This window comes from Theropithecus gelada, chromosome 5 (genome assembly GCF_003255815.1).
Source record: "Theropithecus gelada isolate Dixy chromosome 5, Tgel_1.0, whole genome shotgun sequence".
Lineage (NCBI taxonomy): Eukaryota > Metazoa > Chordata > Mammalia > Primates > Cercopithecidae > Theropithecus > Theropithecus gelada.
The window spans coordinates 170,482,375-170,491,031 of NC_037672.1; the positions used below are offsets into that span (position 1 = coordinate 170,482,375).

Sequence of the window (8,657 nt, forward strand, 5' to 3'; positions counted from 1 at the left end):
AAAAAGAGAAATGAAGCGGAAGAAGACAGGAGAAGTGATGAATGAAGGAGAGAGTAAGCGCTTAGAGATTTGAGTCCCTTTTCCAACTTCTTCCTGTCCTTGGCTTCTTTGAGATTCTACATTATCCTTACCAAATATCCTTTGCTTCTCATTTCGTCCAACTCCAGCTGAATTTCTTAAAACTCCTAACTGGGCTTTCTACTTGGTAGAGTGAGCAAGTTAATGCTCGTATGGGAATTGAAGTGTTATGCATACTCAAATAACTTTAAACTCCAGGCAGGACTTATTCCCATTTAGTACACATAAGATCGAAGGTCACTGGCTGCTTTGTACAAATGCTAATCTTGTTAACTCTTCAAAGTGAGCTTGTTTGGGAATCATTCTCCACCTGTTGTCATGTTTTCACTTCTGCACTCGGACTCCAGTCTCTGGCAGTAAAAATATCTTTCTGTTTATAATGTTCTACTGTAGCAGCTGCAACAGAGAACCAGCAATGCAACTTGAAATTTTGCTCTCGCTGGCCCAAGATCTGTTTCTGTGTTGCACAGTTTGTGTTGATGGCTAGAGATCTGCTTCCTTCTGTCAGGCCTCAGTTGCTTTGAATATTACATGTTCCTTTAGGGGCCTACTATGTTTTGAATGTTTTTGTCCCTTCCAAAATTCATATTGAAACTTAATTCCCAATACAATAGTATTGGGAGATGCGGCTTTGGGGAGGTGATTGAGTCCTGAGGGCTCTATCCTCATGAATGGGATTAGGTGTCCTAATCAAAGGGCTTGAGGGAGTTCATCCCTTTTTCTCTTTTGCTTTATGTCATCAGACAGAAGCATTCTGTCATTCACACAGCATTCCAACGGGTGCCATCTTGGAAGCAGGGACTGACCTAATCAGACAGTGAACCTACCAGCACCTTCATCTGGAACTTTCCAGCCTCCAAAACTGTGAAAAATACATTTCTGTTCTTTGTAAACTTCCCAGTCTATGACATTTGTTATAGCAGCACAAATGGACTAAGACAGAGACTCATAATTGTGGTTTGGGAACCTTAATTTTGGAAAAATATTCAAGGTCTTGGTAACAATAGGTAATAGCTGACTCTGAGCTTCGCACATTTTCGTAAAGGGTCACTGAGTGTATTTATTATCAGTGTGTGGAACATATTTGCCCTACATCGTAACTTTCCGTGAGCTTTTCTTTCTGCCTGCAATGCTATTCCCTGAGATAGCGGCATGGCTTGTTTCCTTACTGTTAATACTTGCAGGCTTCTTCTCAAGTGTAATCATTTTAGTAATCCGTGCTGACTACCCTGTCAATCAGCCCACTTTACTTATTCTCTATCCCTTTATCCTGATTTATTTTTCAGCACTTGACATCTGACATATTAAACATTTATTTGTTCACTTTTTAATTGTCTCTCTGCTTTATTAGAATGTAAATTCTATGAAAGTGGGACACTGTCGATTTTGTAAATTGTTTCATCCCGGCCTCTAGAAAAGTAGCAGATACTTTGTAGGCACTAGCAAAAATTTCTTGAATAAAACGAGAAATGGAGAAATGCCTCTACTGCTCAGCACTTTCTTAATGCTCCTTTTGCATGTGGGGGAACTTCTTGCCTTGTGAAACTTATTTCTCCAAGAAGGCAAGTCATATACTTGATTTCCAGTCCGCCCTTAGAGCCTGGGCACTGATCAGATGAACCCACACAATACTCTGATTCAGAAGCTGCAACCTCTAAAAGCATGGGTCAGGAGGAATCCGTGTGTGTGTGTGTGTGTGTGTGTGTGTGAAGGTAATAGTGGTAGATGTTCTAGTAGCCACTGCCCAGTGTCAGTGGTGTGAACTGCAGTGTCTGTGTCTGGTGGTATAAATAGTGGATTTTCTATGGCATCATTCTACATGGCGTTGAGAGTTGTGCTTAGCTGTATAGCCTCCAGATTTTACTCTCTCCCCTTCTCAGAGACTTTATGAGCTATGTAAGTCATTTAAAAAAATTAATTCTGGCTGGGGGTGGTGGCTCTTGCCTATAATCCTAGCACTTTGAGAGACCAAGATTGGAGGATTGCTTCAGGCCGGGGGTTTGAGACCAGTCTGGGCAACAAAGCGAGACCCCCACCTCTACCAATAAATAAATAAATAAATATATAAATAAACATTAGCTGGATGTGGTAGCATATCTCTGTAGTTCCAGTTGCTCAGGAGGCTGAGAAGGGAGATGTCTTGAGCCCAGGAGGTTGAGGCTGCAGTGAGCTATGATTGTAACACTGCACTCCAGCCTAGGTGACAGAATGAGACTCTATCTCTAAAAAATAAAAATAAAAATGAATGAAAATAAGCTCCTTTTCTACTTAAACTAGCTTAAATGAGTTTTGCTGTCAGCAATTGAGAATCTTACTGACTCATAGTTGGTTTGAATCTGGACAGCATATCCAGAAGTCTATACTTTTACAAATCAACTTAGTTTATAAGCTAGAACATGGTTTGGGGGGATTTTAGTGTTCATCTAGTCAAGTAACTTTCTATCATTATTTTTATATTAGTTATTTCTTCCAATAACATTTTACAAGAAAGAGGGCACCCAATATTTAAAATTGAACTTGCTCTGATTGAAGGGTGGTAGGTGTCAGAATCCTCAAACTCTCTTCCCTCACAGTACCTCAGGCCCCTCATTGGAGTCCTTAAGGAATACAGAACATGGGAGTCCACTGACAATTTAACCACCTCATTTTCCAGCAGAGAAAATGGGTACATAGAAAAGTATAAAAGGCACACGATTAGTGAGAGACCACTAACCAGAATGCAGGTATCTCTACAGCAGTCCGGAGTTTTTGCAGTAGACTTCACTGCAGCTCAAAGTAAAAAAAAAGAAGTAATAATCTTTTAAAGTTTTCTTCTGAGCGTAGTTTGAGTAGCAAAAGCAAGAGTCTATTCAAATTTAGGCTCTAAACGTTTTAACAAATTCAATTAGAAATGTATTTCTCTAGTGTACTTGAGTGTACTTAAAAGTAGACTTTATGTGACTTTTAATTTAAAGACATAATCCAAGAAACATTTTTCTTGGGATAAAATCTTATTTAAATATTTCTCACCAGCACATGGTAATCTAAGTGCTATAAACTATACTTTTAAAATTCGAATGCATTTATAAAACAAATCAAATTTACTTAGGAGATAACAATACACACGTATTGGAATGGCTAAAATCCAGAACACTGGCAACACCAAGTGCTTACGAAGATGTCAGTCAACAGGAACTCTCATTCATGGCTGGTGGGAATGCAAAATGGGACAGCCTCTTTGGAAAACAGGTTGGCAGTTTCTTGCAAAACTAAACATACTTACCAAACTAAGAGTCATTAATGTGCTTGTTGCTATATACCCAGATTAATTAAAAATGTATGTCCACACAGAAACCTGTACATGGATATGTGTAGTAGCTTTATTTCTCATTACCCAAACTTGGAAGCAACCAAGATGCCTTCAGTAGGTGAATGGTGAGGGATATTGCTAATAGGGAAGTCTGTGCATGTGTTGGGTTAGGGTGTATATGGGAAATCTCTGTACTTTCCTCTCAGTTTTTCTCTGAATCAAAAACTACTTTTAAAAAAGTCTTAAAACTAATGATTTTGAAAAACACCAAAACTCTGCCAAAGTAATATTAACCCTTATGTGAAGTTCATGTGCTATATTTATCCTTTTGAAAGTCTCATCAAATCAAATCAATGAAACAGACATTTTCTATGGCAATGAGGACATAATAAAATAATCTATTCAATTAGTGAAATGAGTTCCTTCATTTATAAGGCAAATTCAATTACGTAATAAGTAGAGGATCCATTTGAGTTTGACCTAAATTTTCTAAACGTAAAAGAACAAACTATGGCATGGGAAATATGATTAACTTCCAAGTTTTCTCAATCATAATTTGAGACAATTTGTAATTTTTGCTGCTGTGATTGATGAACTGTCTCAGGGCGAACTATTGAGAAACCAAGAGTCACCAAGAGGCAACATCTTTGATTCTCTCTTTTATTTCTCTTTTGCAAATGATGATAATTTGTTTCTGGTGATTTGGAAGCCTCTTTTTTAAAGCCTCAGCACCCAAAAAGCTGTAATTTCCTATTACATTGCTGTCTAGGCTAGTACCACAAAGCAATTCCTTTCTAATATATTTTTCTTATGATTCTTCTCATAAGCATTTAATTATTTTTAAGCCATGTCTTATTTGAGATTCCTTTTTTTAACTTTTATTTTAAGTTCAGGCATACATGTGCAGGTTTGTTACATAGGTAAACTCGTGTCATGGGGGTTTGTCATACAGATTATTTCATTGCTTAGATTACTTGAGATTCTTTAAACTATTTTTTTGTTATTGATAAGTAAGTAGAAGAATTTACCTTCAAATGAATTTATATTTTTATATTTTTCTTAGTTCCAAAAAAGAAGTGAGGAATTCCTCAGTGATATAGGACAATTTTATAACTGATGCATCATCGACTTTCTTGTTAGTGATAAGAGAGTCATGTAAGTGAAAAAGTAGTCTCAGTGCATGTCATTCAAATTGTGTCTGGTGCTCATGGTTCAATGCACCTCCCACGACACCTCTACTGTCTGCACCGCTCTCTCCATAGGCACTAGCACTGCTACCACTGGCACCACTGTGGCAGTGGGCACTGGATACATAGAATCCTCAATGCATCAAAGCTTGGATATGCTCCACAGCTTCAAGCTGTATTCAGGATTCTCCTCTCCTCTGAAGACCAGGGTTTTTTTTATTGGACCTGAAAGGGAATTATTGACAGAATGAAATCATTCCTGGAGGTTTTTAAATTCCTCATGTAAAAAGGCTAATAATTCTTGAATTAATAATTTTGACATCTAAGACCAAATGACCAGGGACCATGTAAACCAGGAAGTGTCTTTGGCAGATCTCAATCGATTTACAGGTTTATTTTGCCAAGGTTGAGGGCACACCCAGGAAAAAAAAACACAAGTTAAAGTAGGATTTTTCCTAATAGTGCCTTAGGCAGATCTCAGAAAGTGTCTTAGGCAGAAAGTGTCTTAGGCAGATCTCAATCGATTTAGAGGTTTATTTTGCCAAGGTTGAGGGCGAGCCCAGGAAAAAGAAACACAAGTTAAAGTAGGATCTTTCCCAACAGTGCTTAATGTCTGTGTTTTGGATTTTCCTCATTGCTATGAACTGAATTATGTCCCTCCAAATTCATATGTTGAACCCCTGATCCTCAAGTGACTGTATTTGGAGATAGGAACAAAAAGAAAGCAATTAAGGTTAAATGAGGTCATTACATGTATTAGTCTCTTTTCACAGGGTTATAACTAATAATACCTGAGACTGGGTAATTTATAAAGGAAAGAGGTTTAGTTAACTCAGTTCTGCATGGCTGGGGAAGCCTCAGGAAAGCTAAAATCATGGCAGAAGGTGAAGGAGAAGCAAGTACCTACTTCACAAGGCAACAGAAAAGAGAGAGCACGAAGGGGACAGAACCCCTTATAAAACCATCAGATTTCGTGGGAACTCACTCACTATCATGAGAACAGCATGAAGGTAACCAACCCCATTAGCCAGTCACCTCCCACCAGATCCCTCCCTCAATACCTGGGGATTACAATTTGAGATGAGATTTAGGTGGGGACACAAAGCCAAACCATATCATAAGGATGGGACCCTGATCCAACAGGAATTGTGATTCTATAAAAAAAGACACCAGAACACACTCTCTCTTGCCCCTCTCTCTCACCCTCTTTCTCTGCACACTCAGAGTAAAGGCTACATGAGAAGATGGCAGTCTGCAGTGTGGAACAGAACCCTCACCAGAAACCAAACCCTCAGAGACCTTGACTTCAGACTTCCAGCCTCTGGAACTGTGAGAAATAGATTTTTGTTGTTTAAGCCATCCAGCTGTGATATTTTGTTACGGCAGCCTAAGCAGACTAATACATTTGTGTTCCAATTCTTGGACCTGGAGGCAGTCATAAATTAGTGAGGTATGACCAAGAGTTGTACACAATGTCTGAATAGCATTTTGCAATGTTACATTATTCATATTACTTTAAAATTTATGTATATGTATGTCTAGATGAAACATGTGAAACATGACATTGATTCTTTACATTGGCAGCTAGATGGAAATGTAGCATTTTGATTGTGAATGGTTTTACTTTTATAAAAATATTTCATATGATGTAGTTATATTTTCAAACATAAAATTAAACTTTATATATTTGGAGTTAAATTTTGATATTGATTCTAATTTTTGTTTTGTCTTTTAACTTTAATATGTATTTTTGAATATTTTAGAGGAAAAATAAGAAATGAAAAATATTTTCAGATTGGTTATGGTTAGAATTCTTTTACACTTGGCAAACAATTTTTTTTAATGCATCACGTCAGAGATGAGCAAACTGCTGCCTGTGGGTCAAATCAGGCCTATTGTTCATTTTTATAAAGTTTTATCAAAATGCCTCCACACCCAAATTTTTATATGTTGTCTATGGCTATTTTTCATTCCACAACATCAGAGTTGAGTAATTGCTGTCGACACTGTATGACCCACAAAGCTAAAGATAATTACTGACCTTTTACAGATAAAATTTGCTGACCCCTGCTTTAGATAACCAAGAATGTGTTCACTTGGAAATCATGACGTAAATATAAAATACAAAAGTAGATCTTAAAATAAAAGCAAAAAAGCAAAAACATTTAAAACTAATGCTTCAAATTTAAATACCTGGAAGCTGAAAAGTGAGCAGATTTTTGTAGAGCATGATCCACATAAAATTTGCAAGCAGGACATTACAAACTCTTTATTTAAAGAAGATTTCATGAAAATAAGCAAAAACATTGTTCTTACCAAATTCCCAACTAGAATTGGCTTAGATTCAACCCTGCAATGTCAAATTCTTCATTAAATGAAACTGTAACCACTGGCCAAAACAATGAGAATGAAAGAGATAGTTATTCCTAAAAAAGTCATACTTCAGAGATGGCAAATATACCTTTGGTCTGCTCATTAGAAGTTGAAGAAAACTACATTAAAAAAATCTGAAAACTGGATAAGAAAGTCAAGACCTCTGGAACTTTACTCTGTTTATTGGATGATGATTCTGGAAAATCGGCTGTCATATCCTGACATGAGTGAGACTGTTTCTAGCAAAGCAAATCTGATTCAAATCAATGAATAAATTTTTCCATTAGATAAACATGGCAGAACATTTATATTTCATTTTCAACCCAAATTCTTTCAAATTGGAAAATAAGTTATTGTAGTCTAAGTTCAAAGACAAAGTATCTTGTTACTACTGTTATGCATTTCTCAACCAATGTTCATGATTGGTTTTGGCAAATGAAGATATTTGTGACTGGAAACACATTGTCAATTAAAAGAATGTGAAATGTTACATGCATATAACATTAGCAAATATTAGAACTGAAAATTAGAAGACTGAGTAAATGACAATTGATATTTTTTGGCAAAGAAGTAAATATAGAACAAAATACAAAATATTGTTATAATATTCTTAAAAGAATATTGAAAGATAACATGTGTATAAGATTTGGAAAAACACAATGAGGTTTATTGTAGCATTAATATTTATTTTAAAAAATAAAAACTTTTTAGATCTCGTGAAGTATTTTCCAATTTGGTAATAGAATGGCTGAACACGTAGTATGAATTAAAAATAATGAAAAATACGACTTCTCTCTGGGATGGAGAATTCAAATTAGATCATTAATTTATCGGATAGGCTGAGCGGCAGTGGGAGCTGCCGGTGGTTGGCGCCTGCGGAGTTCCAGACCATGCTGCTGTTCTGCCCCGGCTGCGGAAACGGGCTGATGGTGGAGGAGGGACAACGCTGCCACAGCTTCGCCTGCAACACGTGCCCCTACGTGCACAACATCACCCGCAAGGTAACAAATCGGAAGTACCCAAAACTGAAAGAAGTGGATGATGTGCTTGGTGGAGCAGCTGCCTGTAAGAATGTTGACTCTACTGCAGAGCCATGTCCCAAATGCGAACATCCTCGTGCTTACCTCATGCAGCCTCAGACCCGCTCTGCAGATGAGCCAATGACCACCTTCTACAAGTGCTGCAATGCTCAGTGTGGACACCGCTGGAGGGATTAGGGCCAGGATGGCCCAGCTGCCTTCGTGTATGCTTACCTTGTCCCTCGGCGTAGATGGTTAGCTGGCAGTATGAATCGTGTGTCCTGAGGGTCTTTGCTGGTGTGGTGGAAAGATAAACCTTTTGAGGTGAAGAGCTGGGGGGTCAGGAAATGTGATCTATCTGCCAGTTAGAGTGGATGAAGTCACGAATATCTGGGAGTTTTTCTGTGTGGGGAGGAGACAGAGACCCATAACTAAATACGCTCTGTTTAAAGTCCTGTTCTTTCATCTTCCATATTTATTGGCAGTTGACATTCCCTTACTCCCAATCAACACTCTTAAACATTTGTACTGTTTGCAAAACTTAACCCTAAATATTTAACTGTTACTTGTAAACTTGTGTAATTTATTATTTATTTTAATCACAATTCTGAGTATTTCATTAAAATGAAAGTTCTAAAAAAAAAAATTTATTGGATAAGAAAGTGGGGGAAGAAAAAACATAAAATGTAAATATTATTTGATTTTACTGGA

The 8,657-nt window shown here is 37.3% G+C and overlaps 1 pseudogene; it reads left to right on the forward strand.

The window, feature by feature from the left end:
* Positions 1-7,817: 7,817 nt before the first annotated feature.
* LOC112625422 lies at positions 7,818-8,144 on the forward strand (annotated as a pseudogene).
* The last annotated feature ends 513 nt before the right edge of the window (positions 8,145-8,657 follow it).